Genomic DNA, 15,912 nt, shown 5'->3' on the forward strand with positions numbered 1-15,912 from the left:
TTTGTATAAAAAATATTTGCCCAAATTTTACAATATTGAATTATTTTACCTTAAAAATCACTAACATTATATAGAGAATATATATAAAATAATTATAAAATTGAATAAACTTACAACTACATCAATAAATATTTTATAGTTTGGATACTAGGGACTAGTGAGATTCGCCAATGTTTTTAAACTTCAAGATAATTTTCCATCCTTCAAATTTTCCATGACAACAGCTCGATCGAGTGTTATGGTTCGATCGATCTATTATGATCGATTGAGCCTCTATAAAAAAAAAAAAATTTGAATGATCTAAAATCAAGCTTTATTAGAATTTGTGTTATCATGTCATGTAGAAGCCTTATTAAATTTAATATCAGCGTTAAAAAAATAGTATTATTATTAAATAAAATGACTAAATTTGTTATTAAGATAAAAAAATATTAATATATTTTAATGTTAATATTAAATTTATTAATTTTGGATTAATATAATATTATTAACTTTAATATAATATAAAAATCATTATATTATAATATATACTAGCACAACCAAATTAATAAATGTGGTTGATATATGCCACAAGCATCAACAAAAGAGTCGTTAAAATAGAAAGAGTCATATAAGTTGACTCAATATGTTAATTTTATTTAACCTAATTATTTTTTTTAAGTATAGCATAATAAAATATATAATATTTTTAAAATCGTGAAGTAATCATAATCTAAAGCTGTCTTTAAAGAAATAAAACCTAAACAATTTCAATTGGAAGACATGAAACACTCTATGTATCTTTGATGGAGGTTGTTGGAACATTAATATTTTGGAAAATTTTAGATAATGTTTCCATGGAAATTTATCATTTTCCCTCTAGGTGAATGTACAACACAGATTGCTCGTAGGGGTTTGGTCTCGTGGCCAGCGGATGATCTGCTAAGTCATCCGTGCCGCTGTGCAGGTCATGAGTTCAAGTCTCGTCTTAACCGAGGGTCGTTCTTGCCGGTTGGGTGGTTCCTCCTAGAGGTTATAGTGGCAGCTGATGGAATTCAACCCCGTGTAACGCGAGTATGGTACCACCGCTGTTGCCGATTCCCCTAGTCAACAAAATCCCACGGGGCTTTGGATTGACGGTGAATGGGTGTACTGTTAAGGCACTCCTTGTGATAGGTCACTGGTTCAAATCCCCCGTGGGTGCTTACCTACCAAAAAAAGGTCCACAGAGGCGACTGGTTGGTAAAGTCGGACTCATCATGATGGTCAGGCCTTGTGCTCGAACCTGAGCGAGGGCGTTGACTAGTCGCGGGTGGTACTTACCTGGGCCAAGCCCGCTCACCTTTTTCCCGTAGGGGTTTGGTCTCGTGGCCAGGAGACGATCTGCTAAGTCGTCCGTGCCGCTGTGCAGGTCACGAGTTCAAGTCTCATCTTAACTAGGGGTCCTTCTTGCAGGATGGGCAGTTCCTCCTAGAGGTTATAGTGGCAGTTGGTGGGATTCAACCCCGTGTAACACGAGTACAATACCACCACTGTTGCCGATTCCCCTAATCAAAAAAAAAAAAAAGTACAACACAGATTTGAAATCTTGCATACTAAATATGTATTATATATATAAAAAAAAATTGTTATATGACATCAAAATAAAACAAAATATTTTAATTGTCAAAGTATTTTAAAATTTTTGAAATATATAGAGAGAGAGATAGGGAGAGAAGGGTAAGAGAGAGAGGGGGGGACATAAAGGTGGAGAGAAGGAGAGGAGGGGAGAGTCTCTGAGAAGGAGAGGGAGCTCGAGATATGGAGTTGGAGGAAAAGATGGGGAAGGAAGAAGTTCAAGACATATAGAGAAAGAAAGGTGGAGAGAGAGAGAGAGGGAGTGACAAGGGATAGATGGAGAGTGAGTGTGTATGTTTGGGGATGAGATAGAAAGAAAAATAAGGAGAGATGGAGAGAAGGGGGAGAGAGAATGAGAGAAGGAGGGAGATAGTCAACATTGTTGTAGGACAAATCTCGATATATAGATATATATATATATATATATATATATATATATATATATAGAGAGAGAGAGAGAGAGAGAGAGAGAGAGAGAGAGAGAGAGAGAGAGAGAGAACAAATACATGTAGAGACAGAAAGGTGGAGAGAGAGAGAGAGAAGGAGAAGAGAGGGAGAGGGAGGGCAATATAGATAGATATGGAGAAACAATGTGTATGTTTTTGGGGTGATATAGAGAGATGAAGAAGGAGAGATGGAGTGAGATATCGATATAGATGGATGGGGGGAGAAAGGGAAGAAATTTGCTTGCACTAGATGCATTTATTTCAGTGTAGATGATGATTCCTAATCCTATTTGATTGCTAGCACTAAATGGAATGATTTCAGTGTGGATGTTGTTTTCTAATCCTAATTGATTACTTGCAGTATTAGATGCATTGATTTTAGTGTGGATGTTGATTTATAATCCTATTTGATTGTTTGCATTAGATGCATTGATTTTAGTGTAGATGTTGATTTCTCATCCTATTTGATTGCTTGGATTAGATACATTGAGTTCAGTGAAGATGTTGATTTCTGATTTAATGTAACTAGATATACGGTGTACATTAATTTCAAGGTAATTAGTTTAACATTGTGCATTGATTTCAGTGTAAGAACAGAAAAATTATTAACGGCGTGCATTATGATTAAGCTTTTGTAGATAACCTCAAACAAAATAAAATTGAATAAAACTTGTATTTTCAACTTTTACATCTCCACATATTTTAAAATTGAATATATAACTTATTTCAATCATATTTGAGTTTTTAAAAATTGAATAAAAATTATTTCCATCATAAGGAATTGATTGAAATAATTGGATAACTATTTGTAAATTTAGGAAAGTTGATAACATTATATAAAATTATAGAAATGTTGTCATATATTGTTTTTTGACTTATATTTTAAATTTAATTACGATTGACTTATATCATGTTATGACTAAGCTCTTGTAGATAATCTCAAAATACATAATGTTGAACAAAACCTATTTGTTGTTTACATGACATCTTTTAAAATTGAATAAAAGTTATTTGAATCATATTTGTGTTTTTTAATTGAACCTTGAGATAAGAAATTGATTGAAATACTTTAAAAAGTTGTCCATGCAATGGCATATGGGTTGGTCACAAAAAAATCATATATATATATATATATATATATATATATATATATATATATATATATATATATATATAGATATAGATATAGATATAGATATATATATATATATATATATAGAGATATATATATATATATATAGAGATATATATATATATATATATATATATATATATATATATATATATATATGGATGACTTTATAATTCAAATAATTTATTTTTAAAATTGAATTGTAATAACATACATGTTGATTGCACTAAAAGGCACTTTCTACAAGCCAATATGAAGCATGATTGGAATTCTTTCCATGTTCAATATTAAATTGATACATGATATATTTTAGTTCATTTTAAGTATCAAAGTGACTTGCGTCATGACATGAGATTGCACTTATTTTATTAGTCTATGATACTAAAAATCAAAATTGAACATATATTTTACTAATAAAAATTCTAGCATATAGAAAAAAATAGTGAAATAATTTTATCAAATCCATAAACTTCAAAAATTAATGAGCATCCATAAACAAGATTAATACAAATCCATAAATTGAAATAGTGAATACATGTATCAATAAACTATCCATATGAAAATATACAAATTACAAATATCACATGAACATCCATAAATTGAAATAATAAACATCCATAAACCAAAATAATGTCCATGATATACATCAACTATCCATGTATGAAAATATACAAAGTTTGTATCGCACATGTGAATGTGCCCTATGAAATGAGCCTGAAAATATACAAACTATGACACTCTAAGTACCACCAGAACTCCTATGTGAATTCTGCCACGTAAAGTAAGTGCCCATAAGTTGGTACTGAAATATAACACATTCAAATTCAAACTAATTAGATCATTATTTGTACAAAATAAAAAATATGGAAATAAATTATTTTAAACCACATTTTTAATTACATATACATGAATCTACTAAAATCAGTCGAGTCCAAATGCAAGTCAGATAGAATGACGGTCTAATCATGCATCTGGGTTTGGTTCTCCCCTACTTATGGCTCAATGATTGAGGCCGGCATCGATGGACCTACATCATTAGTGCCTCTAAACCCAACATATGACTCATGTCTCCACATAACAGTGGCATCAATGACACTCTGCATATGAGCCTATGCACAAAATGGAAAGGAACAATTATAATTAGTCTACAAATTAATTAGCATATATGTGTAACTTGAAAAAAAAGAAAATGTTGAAATCTTAGGAATAATTTTTTTTACCTTAACTGTCGGTCCATGTGATTGTACATAGTGACTCTCCTCTACATTAGTAAACATATAAGGTGGAGGTAGAGGAGAATCCATGGAAACATTCTTTAGTCGAGGACGGGTTGGTTGTTCAACTGCCCCCTCAGATGACCTTATAAGCTCATCCATGTAGCTAGGATGTATCTACATATTATCATGAACTTATTAATATAAATGCAATATAATACGAACTAGAAATTTTAATATAAATAATTATGCTTAATTTGACAATAAGAGACAAAATTTTTGTATATATATGTACTTGGTCTATGTCACATAGATCGTGCACCCTCCAAGTGTCATGAATGTCATCATGATACATAGATGTATATGTCAAAAGTTGGGCAAAGATTAAACTCGCGAGAAATGCATCATCATATAAGGGCACTGGTGGGTCACGAGGCAATGGTGGTGGTCTCCTAATATCTCCATCCAATGCAACACGCACACTAGTTAATGACGTCGGCATGTTGTCTACAACAGTCTCCCTAGTATCACCACTAAGCTACAACAAGTAATCTAGCTTTGTCAGTAATACCAAGCTCCAAGACGGAAGTGGCAAGAACCTTGGAGGTGGTGGTACATGCCCAAGGTCCCTATGAGCCCCCTCATTATCATAGGTTTGTCCCACGTTGGGTCCATAATAATGAGATTTGATATCAGTATAATCCAACCTCATATGTAACATGAACTTTGCATATAAATTATTAGAAAAATAAATGGCAACCTAGTCATTGGGGGGGGGGGGGGCGGCGAGGGACTGGCCCCAAGCTCCAATGAATATATCACACACAAAAGGGATTACATCAACATTCATAAATATTTTAGTGGAATCATATCTTTATATCTAGAAGGGCGATCTGAAGGGATGTCGAACAACTCCCCATGAACATCAATGTCCTTGGTGGTCTCTTTCACCACCTCCCAAGTATCTGGTCTTCTAACCTCATGCCTCCTAATCCTTTGTATGGATTTTAATACATGGCTATGTGGGCCCGACCTCCGGTATGTATCAATCAACCTATTGATTTTATCCAGCATCAAAGATAATGCAAGATTAGTCAGTGAATTGGTAGGGGTCTTCTCTATCTCTACTGTGATCTACATATGACAGGTCATAACATCCTCTAATATGATATGAGTTGTAGCATCATCCCAAAGAGGGATCGATGTTGCACTCTAATCCTCAGCTTCGACCTACTAGGGGTTTGTAAATCGTAAACATAATTTAACATATATAATTAACAAACTAGAAGCATAATAACATATTCATTAAATTGAAACACAGCAGTTGAAGACAACTTCAAAATTAAAGACAATTTCAAGACATAAACACATAAAGTTTAAAGAGGATTTAAAAATGTAGGAGGTGTACCTGAAATAGGTGAAGAAGGTCCACTAGATGAAGCATGATCATCAACAAAGACAAAAACATTGCATATGACACTCTGATTTGCATTGGAGGCAGGATCTATTAGTGGAACATGAACTCTTGGTAGGCTACATGATCTACCATGAGCCCAATCATGTATAACAAAACCCCTCACACTGTGATGGCCTACAGTATGGCACGTATATGAGATGCCTCAACATATTACGTATAATCAATATAAACTAATCCAATAAAAAATGTTGACAAAAAAACCATTTCTAAACTCAAGGTGAATAATCTAGTGTGAAGTCCTAAACTTTAGAGTCTATTTTTTGATAATTTATCAACCAAAGTATTGAGTTCCATGTAAACACAATTGAAAGAAGTGATCAAATCTACCTTCACACTTTTTCTCGTTTCTAAATAATGCATTTTATTCATAGCGCATAAATATGTAAATATATATGTAAAAAATTGAAATAAACCTATTTACAAAACTAATAAAATTTCATGCCAACCAAATACTACAATAGACTTTAAGTTCTTAATGTTTGACTTTGACACATGACATGTACTAGGTGTAAGCACATGAAGACAATGTTTCTTGTACAACACACTAAATAATGAAAAAATATGGTACAAATTAGAAAAGGTTCTAAATTATTTTATTCACCAAACCAAATTCACTTTTCATAACGGATTTAATGTATCTATCAATGATGCATTGTTGAGACATGAACTTATATATATATATATATATATATATATATATAATCATTTAGACCCTTTTCTAATTTGTACCATATTGTTTCATTATGTAGTGTGTTGTACAAGAAACATTGTCTTCATGTGCCTGCACCTAGTACATGTCATGTGTAAAAGTTATATATATATATATATATATATATATATATATATATATATATAGATATATATATATATAATGTTATGTTTTAAATAATTATGCTATGTTATATATGTGTGTGTGCGTTATAAATGTTATAGTTATATTATGTTATAATTATGCACAATACATGTTACACTATGTTATGTTATGTTACACTCTATATTTGTGTGTTGCATATGTTATGTCAAATAACTTTATGTTATGATAAAGAGTGATATATATATTTATAATAATTAAATCATATACCTAGTTTTATATATATATATATATATATATATATATATATATATATAATGTTATAACTTTATAATAGTTAAATATATATAGTTATATTTATAATTATAGTTATGTTATATGTTATGTTTTAAATGTTAAATAGCAAGTTATGTTATGTTAAATAGTTATAGAATTATGTTATGTTATAAACAATATATATAGAACTATAATATATTTAGCTATGTGATATGTTTTAACTTTAAAATCTAGTTAAATATATATAGTTATTTTTAAATAATTATATAGTTACATAGTTATGAAATTGTTATATTTATGTTACACACTATGTTATAAATTCTTGGGTCTGCTCCGGTTCTAAGGCTCGCATATATAAATCCTCGCTCATCTTGATTCTAGGGCTATATATATATATATCCTCACTTGCCCTTCGGTGATCTTGTCGACGAACTCGACATTTAGATACAGATCTAACATATATAAATACTTGGGTTTGCGACATTCAAGCAGTATATAAATCCTCGACGAATTCTAATGCGGAGGCTCACATTCTGATATAAATGAATAGGCTTTGTATGTCATTCTTCCCAGAACATATCTGCTGATTGATACGAGCTAGTGTATATATCTGCTGATTGATCCAAAGTCTTGTAAATTTGGTGTGATAAAGTTTTGAAATCCCCATGTATGAATGCTTCTTTTCGCAATCTGCAAAACGCACAACCTGAAAACACTGTATGTTTCTTAGTACTTACCACCGTGGAATCTTCGTCTACGGCACTACGCAGGACAACAATACGGCCACCTCCTCTTATGTTTTGTACTAACATATTATCTCGTTAAGAAGTGATCAGTTGTTAAGTATATTTGAACCCATATTTGAACTCGGAATTCTATATTTGATCCTCGCATATCTGAACTCGGCATATCTTCGGTGATCCGGTTCTGAACTCGACATATTTGATCCTCGCATATCTTTGGTGATCCGGTTCTAAACTCGACATATTTGATCCTAGCATATCTTCGGTGATCCGGTTCTGAACTCGGCATTCTATAGCTTCGACGATCCTCGCATATCCTCAGTAAGCTGATATCAGGTGCACAATTTCCTTATCTTTTTCTAATACCTATTTGCTCATATATATTTTCAAGTATGAATATTTCACCACAGCTACCAAAGATTACCAAAGGCAGACCTAGCACAGTTACTCTACAAGGCCTTTATGAGTATATAGAGTCTTTAGAGAAACGTAGAGAAGAAAGAGAAGTCAAGCTACAAATAGAGTTAGAAGCCATGCTGGAAAATAAATTTGCATCTCTTGAAAACACAATCCAAAAACAAATAGAAAATAAAATAGAACTATTGGAGAATAAAATGGAGGCAATGGAGACTAGGTTGCAAGTTATAGAAAAACAAAACCAAGATACTAACCAAACATCCCAGCAAGGTGAGGCTCATACTTTAGAGAGTCTTAAAATGAAAGACATGATTAAAGAACTAGAAGAAAAATTTAATAGCCGCCTCACCCTAAATAATGTGGTAGATAAATTAGATATCAAACCAATTAAATATGAAATGAAAAAATTAATAGAATTAGACCATGAACATAACAAAAGAGCCTTGAACCTTATAATCTTCAGTTTAAAAGAAGAGGTAGATGAGGATACTTTAGCCATAGCCTAGACAGAATTACATAATAGATTACAAATTGAAACAACGTGTCTCACAAAAGCAATAAGGTTGGGAAAATTAAATGCAAATAAAGGAAGATTGATCCGAATAAAGGTGAGCTCTACTGATCATAAGTATGACATACTTAGTAAAACCTCAAGTCCAAAAGGAACGGGAATATTTATAAATGAAGATCTCATTCCAGAAGATCAAGCAGAATTAAGAAAGGAAGTTCAAAAGGTAAAAGAAGCTAGAAAGGAAGGAAAATGGGCAATAATCAGAAATAGAAAAGCCTTTATTTGAGATAGAAACCAAAAAGATAGTACTAAATAGAAATTCAACATTCTCCGGATTCTTTCTTGGAGCTGTCGGGGTTTTCCATGGAACAAAGGCCCCAAGCTAAGCTGGATCTCAAATGATGTTGATATTATTTTGCTTGTTGAAACTTTGGAGCACGAAGAATATAAGGTCCCTAACATAGATGGCTTTACACTATTGTCTACCTGGAACAAGCGATCCTCTCGTAGAGGCATTAGGGGAATAGCATGTTACATTAAGAAGAACATCTCCCCCCATGCTAGGATTTATAAAAATGACCCTTACAACCAATATAGTTGGATAGATATCACTGATATTAATAATAAAAGGACTTACATAGCAATATGTTATTTTCCCCCCATCAATTCTAACTTCTATAAGAAGAAGAATCTAGATAAAAATAGTCCTTACAATGGTTTGGAGAATGATATTTCTATCCTAAGGAATGAAGGTAATATCCTTTTAATAGGTGACTTTAATGCTCGAACTTCAAGCAAGAAAGCTATTATTCTAAGCAATCATTCCAACCCTAATCTTATTTGGTTAGACGAAGACCCTACTCTGGCTAGTAGGTACAAAAGGAGCTTTGAAGACCTTGGGGAGAATCTGTTTGGGTCGGAGCTAGTCAAGCTCTGTAGTGCTCAGGATCGCATAATTTGCAACAGTCTAAAGAAGTGGCCCATTTCTAGCCATATGACCTGCATCCATGGGTTTGGTAGCAGCATGGTAGACTATGTTATTTATGATCTCCCTTTATACAATGAAATGATAAATTTTGATATCTTAAACGACCACGAGCCTGACTCTGAACATAGGCCTTTACTTATAACTCTCAATTTTTTCATGCATAGAGATCCCATAGAAAATAATCCTTATAGCCAAAAGAACTTAATTTTTTATAGTAATAAAAGTGATCTCTTTCTAAATGAATTAAAAACTAATTTGCTTCCTTTATCTAGTATAGACAACATAGAAGACCTCTATCATAATTTTAATACAACCCTCTCATATTCTATTAACAAGTTCTCAATTGAAGTTTCGAATAATAAAAGAAATAGCAAAACCAACCCATGGTATGACAAAGATTGTAAAAGTGCGAGGAGAGAAATTAAGGAAGTTGTTGACGAATCTCTTAAAATGTGCAAGATAAAAATATACAAAGCCCTAACTAAAAGGAAAAAGAGGCAGTACATTCATAAAAGACAAGAGAATCTCTTACACCTCTCTAAGGTAACTCCTAAGAAATTTTGGAGGCAGATTCTGACTAGGAAAACTAAAGATAATAATAAAATTGCTTTACACGATTATAATTCCTATCTTAAAAAGCTTTATGAATCTCCAAATGTCATGGATAACTTTGAAACCCTGACCACAACAAAAGAATTTTTCTCTCTAGAAGACATTTATTTTGGGGTTAAACGCTTGGCTAATGGGAAAGCTAAGGACATTGAAGGTTACCAGGTGAAAATCGTAAAAATTGGAGGCCCTGTCCTCATCCCCCACATCCACAAGCTTTTCAATCAAGCAGTCAAGTAAGGGTTCCCTAAGCTATGGACTGAGAGCCTCATTATCCCTATTTTTAAAAGTGGGGATACAAATAACCCCTCTAATTATCAGACAATTATGATCAGCCCTCTCTTAGCCAAGTTATATGGTAGTATTTTGGAAAAGAAGTTGAGCATTTGGCTTGAAAGTGAAGGTAAGTGGGCTAAAGGCCAAGCGGGTTTTAGAAGGCATCACTCAACAACAGACCACCTCGTTACACTTAAGATCATTGTGGACGAATGTCGTAATGATAAATCCAATCACTTTTGTTGCTTTGTGGACTTTAGAAAGGCTTTCGATACAGTTCCTAGAAACAACCTTTGGAATAGATTAGAAGAGCTAAAGGTTCCTTTCGAGCTGAGAGCTACCGCTATAAGGTTATACGAGAATGGAATTTCCAAGCTAAAGAGCAATGAGGGGTGGTCGAAAGATATTGAGTGTAATATCGGAGTTAAACAAGGTTGCCCCCTCTCCCCTACCCTATTTGGCATTTACATTGATAAGCTCGAAGGTTTTTTAGAGGAAGCAGGATGTGATGGCACAATATTAGCTGAGATAGTTGTCATCCTTCTTCTCTATGCTGACGATATTGTTCTCCTCGCAAGGTGTCCATTTGATCTTGATAAGCAACTTAGGCTTCTTAAGGATTTCTGCTCTACCATGGGTATGACTGTTAACACTGACAAAACAAAAGTTATGATTATCAAATCCAAGAAGGATACCTACGCTAATTTTATGTATGATAATAATAACTTGGAGGAAGTGTATTCTTACAAGTACCTAGGAATTGATATTCATCACAAGCTCAACTGGAACTATAGCATTGAGAAATGGATTAATGGGGGGTGGAAAGCTTACTTTGGTCTTGAAAATAATTGTAAAACGACAAACCTCGCAATGTGGGATAAAAAGAAGTTCCTCTTTGAAACCTTAGTCACTCCTGCTATCTTATATGGATGTGAGGTTTGGGGTTGCAGCATCTCTAGAGAATCCTGGAGAAAGATTGAGCAAATCCAGAAGCGCTTTATAACTTATAACATAAAAATTAAAAGCAATACACCCTATCCTATTCTCCTTATAGAATTAGGTCTTTCCACTATCGAGAGCCTAGCTATGACTAGGCTTCTGTAATACAAGCACAAGCTCAATAACATAGGAGATCACAAACTTCCTAAGCTAGCTTTAAATTCCAGCCAAAACCACCTAAGGCTGAAACGGGGGTGGTATAAAGACATGAGGGTCTGGTTAAACCATTGGGAGATCAACGAGAATGATGCATTGCAAAACATTAATAACATTAAAAATATGGTTACTTCTAAGATCAAAGAAAAAATGTGGTGTGAGAAAGATTTAGCAGCTAAAAGAAAATTAAGTTATTATAACAAGGTCATCAACCCCACCCTAGAAGATCAAAAGTATCTCTCTGTTTTAACTAGCTCAAAGAAGAAAATTAATATAGCGAAGATTAGAATGAACTCTCATGAGCTCCATAGTGAAACAGGTCATTGGGCAGTTCCTAAAACACCGTGGATGGAAAGGATCTGCCATCTCTGTGAGAATAAGAACATCGAGGATGAAAACCACTTCCTCTTAGAGTGCCCCGCGTACAACCACATTAGATCTCAGTTTCATAATCTTTGTCGCAATACTGACCTCCCTAGCCTTTTACGATGTCAAAATTATAGTGAGCTTGGGAGGCTTCTCTCTAAGCTTTTTGAGCATAAGAATAAAATCTTAAATCAAACTAAATAATTTGTTTCTTTAGGTCTGACAGACCAAATTTTGGTCTTAGTGGACGTTAACCATCATCATCATCATCATTATATATGTGTTACGTTAAATAACTTTATGTTATACATGTCAAATAATTATAGAGGTCTATGTTATGACTCTATGTTATGATATATATATATATATATATATATATATATATATATATATATATATAATGTTATAATTATATAGTTAAGTATTATATATAAGTAAGATACATATTTTTTTTAGATTTTTAACTTTAAAGATTAATATTTTATTTTTAAAACTAGAATTGTATTATATTTATACTTAAAAAAATATTTAAAATATTAATTAATTTAAATTTAAAATGTAAATTAATTTAAATTTAAAATAATAATAAAATATATATATATTTTATAAATAGAGGTTTACCATTAACAACTATATTCATCATGTCAATCTCAAGCTCTTAATCTACTTATTTATTGGTTATAGTTTTGTTGTTTTCTTTTTGGAGTTTTTGGGGTATATTTCAGTCAAATTTGCTAGAAATTTAGGAATGTGTTTTAAATAACAAAAAAAAAAAAAAAAATTGAAATTTTATTTCACAAAATTCTTAAAAAAGAACTTTAAAACCTAAAATAATTAGAAAAAAAATTGTTTTTACCATTTAAATTCAGAAAATATGCATTTAATAAACAAAACATTTCAAGTAAGAAACAAATTTAAAACCTAAATTATAGCTTTTTTGGTGGTTTCAAAGTGTTTTCTAGCTTGTTTTGAAGGTTTTTTTAATGGTTTTATAGATTGGTTTTGTGGTTTTCTAAGTTGTTTTGAAGGGTTTTTTATGGTTTTCTTGGTTGGTTTTGTGATTTTCTAAGTTCTTTTGAAGAGTTTTTCTGTGGTTTTTGTGGTTTTTTTTTAAATTAATTGGTTTTCATGGATTTTGTACATGGTTATTTTTTTAATTAATTTTATTTAATTTTGCAAAAAATTAACTAAAAAATACAAATAAGATAGAATACCTACTTTCGTTTGAGCCTTTGGGATGTTGGCGAGGTAGTTGGTGAGATTTATTTGAACGCTCCATGCTCCAATTGCTCAATCGAGCTCCAATACTCTTGGTTGAGCTACTATCACACTCTCAGTTGAGCTCTTAGTTTACTCACAGTTTGTGCAAATGGCGCTTGCAAAATGCGAGAGCGGTATTTAAAAAAAATGGCTCAATCAAGTGTTATAGCTCGATCAAAGGTTTGTTTTTAAACCTCGATCGAGCTACCATTTTAGCACCCAAGGAGCTCGATTGAGCACTTATATGACTAGATCAATCTATTATTTTTTCCACCCAAATGCACCCTCTTTGGCCAAAAAGTGTAATCGAGCTCCATGCTTTCACCCACTATTAACTTGTAAATAAGATTTGTTATAATATGATAGACCAATATCATGGCTTATCAATACCACATGTCCAAAAACCATAACTAATTTCGCAATTAAAATATTTTATAAATATTTTTTATTAATTTATTTTTATAATATTTATTTACTTAAATCTAAAAGAAAAAAGATTATAATTACTTTTAAGATATATCTATATCCTCTATCCTCGCTACTACTAAAAATATTTAGTAGAAAATACATAGAGATTAAATCAAAGTTTTAATAAAATTAAAAATGAGAACACTTTTTTATATAGATATGTTAAATTCATATAATATAAGTAATACCAACATACATCCATCTGAATTAAGGATATACCAAGCAACGAGAGGAACCAAATCTCTTGAGGTGTAAACTTTTCCGTAAGATTTGCACTCAAAAATGAGTTTACATATTGAGAGATTTGATCCCTCTTCGTGTTTGGTAAATCTGGTGTTAAGATTGATCAATGTCGGTAGAACTTCCAAGAAAATACTATCAATACAACATATGTAGTTGAATTCGATATGTATAGTGCAACAAATGTAGTTGAACTCTATATGCATGTTCACTGACACAAACAAAGCATCGACTATCTTTATATTGACTGCAAATTTTGAAATTTGAAGAAGAATAATAAAATTTTATATAAATTATAGAATATTACCAAAATCTACATTTAAGTTAAGTTGACACACACACAAAAAAATTTACACACTTAAAAATTAAATATTTTCATTTCATAAGTTTCAATTATTATTATTGATTTTCTTTCCTTCCACGGAAGAATAGAAAAACCACTTTCCCAATTGTGTTTTTGTGAGCTAACTAAGCACTATTGGAATGAAAAATCTAATACTCGAATGATATACTAACACACCCTCCTATGCGCATTCGGACATACGTTGGAATACTTAGAAATAATAGAGAAATTAATGTTCTAGATTGTGTGAGGTCCGAGGTGATGTTCTAGAACTTATTGTTTTATTATGTGAGTGAGTTGTTATTGAGTCATCTTTATCCACCAAGTTGTTATGATTATCGAGTCTATCAATCACATTTATATATAATGGGCCACTATCATGTATTTGGTAAGTGTGGTTGTGAGCTTGATTTGATAAAATAGTTCCGTTGTTGTCTTTATTTATTTAAGTTGGTATCAAAGCCAAGCCATTAAAGGAGGTGTGAAAATACAGTTTGGTGGGGCGTATGGTGTATTTTTCCATATTCAAAGAGTTTTTTTTGTTGTTTTTATTTATTTAAGTTGGTATTAGATCCAAGCCAATAAAGGAGTCATGCAAATAAATCTTAGTGGGGTGTATGGTGTATTTTTCCAAATTCTTAGACATTGGACTTTTCAATGATCCCTTTTTCATAAGCCCATTTGGAAGCATTCTTAGGATAGGTAGTAATTTTCAGTAGAAATAATTTTCTGACAAACAGTTTGGTTTTATTGATGACCAAGAATATCAGGGGCTGCAGTTTACTCGACAAGACCTTGGGATTGAAGAGCATCCAGTTGTTCATGAGGAAGGGTGTAACCAGTATATTCAAGAACCTATTGTTGAAAATCTAGGTAATAACCAAGGTAACACAATACTAAGAGCACAACAGAGACAGAAACGAAACGAGAGCGTGTTCAAATGAACTAACAATTCTTATCCAAGGCAGTCATCATCTCAAACTTTCTCATCTCAAAGCTCCAAAGTAACCTATGGAAGACAAAAAAGATCATATTATACATCCTCAACAATAAGGAGAATGGACCTTGATGGGGTGACTCACAAGGAGCACATGGAAGCAGATAAAACCCTATCTGGGTGGAAACAATCCCATACTCAGATGCTTGACAGTGGAAGTAGTAAGATAAAAAATGCTTCAAGTAAGCTTGCATTCCCTAGACCGTTATCTACCAATAGTGATCAAGACAAACCATATGATGATATTTATGGTGAACCAATAAAGGAAAAACAATATTTTGGTTGAATGATAAATAATTGATTTCTCCATTAAGGGGGAGACATAGAAATAATAGAGAAATGAATGTTTTGTATTGTGTGAGTTCTGAGGTGATGTTCTATAACTTATTGTTTCCTTATGTGAGTGAGTTGTATTTGAGCCAAATATTTTATCCTCCAGGTTGTTATGTTTATCAAGGATATCAATCCCATTTCTATATAATGAGCCACTATCATGTATTTGGTAAGTGTGGGTGTGTGTCTGATTTAATAAAAGAGTTCTCATGTTGTCTTTATTTGTTTAAATGGATAGGGATAATATTGTGGGA

This window comes from Pinus tabuliformis, chromosome 5_1, assembly GCF_031772625.1.
Source record: "Pinus tabuliformis cultivar Carrire ecotype Pingquan chromosome 5_1, CPIR1, whole genome shotgun sequence".
Taxonomy (NCBI): domain Eukaryota; kingdom Viridiplantae; phylum Streptophyta; class Pinopsida; order Pinales; family Pinaceae; genus Pinus; species Pinus tabuliformis.